We start from the raw sequence: 2,628 nt of genomic DNA on the forward strand, positions 1-2,628 counted from the left end.
TGTATGAATGTATGTATCCTTGTGTACATTAGCAAGAAAATCGGTAAACCGGTACTTTCGAATAAAAACATTTTGTGGTGTTTGTTCTATTCGAGGGTAAACACGATAAATAAACGAATCACTGGTTGGCCTATGGGCAAACCTACAGGCAACAACGCTGTCGCTCACAAAATTTGCTTTAAAATTAAATAGATAAATAATGAAATAAATAGATTAACAGACGTAATGGATTTAGCAGTTATAATAATGGTTCGTTGCAAAGAATATTTTAGCATTCGGTTTTATTGATTTCTGCAAAGCTTTGATCTAAGGCAATTAGTCTATAACTTTCCCGTCTTTTTCCCGTTCTTGTCATATTACGTTATCCAACATGTACCATCTTTAAATCAAGGGTTATCAACCGAATCCGTAGTTATGGGCAAATCGCAGCTTGCGGGACTATCTAAATGGCACGCCTAACGAAACTTAAACTTCTTGTTTTGTCATTTAGTTTGAGGCCCACCTTGTGTTGAACCATGTCTTATATCGACTTCTTCACGAAAAAAGGTTGCTCGTGCCTGCTGCAGAGTTAACCTTATTGGATCTTTGTCATTGGTGTTCTTCAGCCTGAGATAAGCCGACATAATAGATCATTCAGTAGCATTGCTACTGTAACCATTTTTCTATTTTTAATATCAATGACTAGAGAGAGAGGGGAGAGGAGGGGGAGAGAGAGAGAGAGACAGACAGAGAGACAGAAAGAGAGAACGATAAAACGAAACGCAAAGCTAGGAATATTGTGCAATATGGATTAACATTGTAGAATGTAGTGAAGAAGATCCGCCTGGTATTTCTAGCGAATTGAGAGAAAACGCAAAAGAGACCCGCTCATTGGGCGTAAAGTTTTCCTATTCCTTTTCTGTTTTTTTTCTTTTTTCTTAATTTTTACTCAACGGAAACTGTGTTGAAAATGCAAGAGACACGAAAGATTGTTTCAATAAATTAGCTAATTAACATACTGAATAAACAATGTGTTGTGCCTGTAAGTAATTATGTCAGCCTGTTTGGCTGATTGCATTGCATACCTTGCCGGCTTTGCCTACTAAACAACCAGTCAGTCTCCTTAATCTTTCTGTCTGCCTAGATGTCAGTAAATAGACCTGCTATATCTGTCGAAATGACATCAACTCCCAGTCCTCCGTGCTAAAAGAGCTTACATGTCACTTAGACATCAAACAACATAAGTCCACACGCAGAGAAATGTTTTCAGCGATGTGTTCTTCTTTTGCGCCTTTATCTATCTATCTAACTATCTATCTATCTATCTATCTATCTATCTATCTATCTATCTATCTATCTATCTATCTATCTACATTTAAGTCTATCACTGCCTCCCTTTCTCTCTGTATATAAATATACTTGAAATATGTGTGCGTATACACACACATACAAACTCACAAACACACACATACACATATTCATATGTGTGTATGTAAGTATATATATATAAATATATATGCTTGTATGTGTATGTATGTATATATGCACTCATGTAACCCCCCCCCTACACACACACACACATACACCTGTTTATCCACATAATGCTAAGAAATGACCAACGAATACATTGTTCAGAGTTTTATATTCTTATGTTAACAATCGGTGATTCACTCTTCTTATTACTCAGAGTTTCACACAGACGTCAATTACCATTCATCATTATTCAGATGTACCTCTGATCACACACGTAATTCACGTAATGAACCAATGAATCAGCAACTGTTTTCCATATGTATGCATGTGTGTGCGCATGTTTGTATGCATGTATGCAAGTATATATGCATGTATGTATGTGTGTGTATGTGTGTGTATGTATATATTTATATACATATACATACATATATACATACTTACACACACACGTATATATACAAACCAACGCACATATGTAAAGCGTGTACACACATGCACGCACTCACGTATGTGTGTGTGTGTGTGTATGTGTGTGTGTGTGTGTGTGTGTGTGTGTGTGTGTGTGTGTGTGTGTGTGTGTGTGTGTGTGTGTGTGTGTGTGTGTGTGTGTACAGACAGACATACGAGGGGTGCAGCAAAGTTCCTCGCTTTGGGTAAAAAATCTATATACTGGAGATAAAAGAACAAATACTGCAACGGTCCTTCAAATTTTCTAAGTCCTGTGAAAGAACACGAAATTTTGAGCCTCCTCCAGCCAGGCTTTTAACGACACACTCTCCGTGTTTATATATACATTGCATGTTTACCTGTAACAGTAAAGTACGCTGACCTGTCGCTGAAATTGACAAATATTTCGTTGTAGATTAATTTTAGCAAAGAAGCTTCGCGGATTATCAAAAACTCTAGTTTCTGAGCGTAATATGTAGAAACATAAAGTCAGCGTTTCAGCGCCTGACATGAGAAAAATAAGTCCTACATAACAATAGATACACACGTTCTGTTCGATATTTGTAGTGTTCCTAGCTAGACGGAGTACTTTGTGGCAGTCAATGAATTATTCCACCTTACGCTCATCTTCAGTTTTCATCAGCTATAATTTCCGAGTCCTGTCACGGTCGTTTCCAGCTCTCTCTCTCTCTCTCTCTCTCTCTCTCTCTCTCTCTCTCTCTCTCTCTC

This window comes from Octopus bimaculoides, chromosome 12, assembly GCF_001194135.2.
Source record: "Octopus bimaculoides isolate UCB-OBI-ISO-001 chromosome 12, ASM119413v2, whole genome shotgun sequence".
In the NCBI taxonomy this organism is placed as follows: domain Eukaryota; kingdom Metazoa; phylum Mollusca; class Cephalopoda; order Octopoda; family Octopodidae; genus Octopus; species Octopus bimaculoides.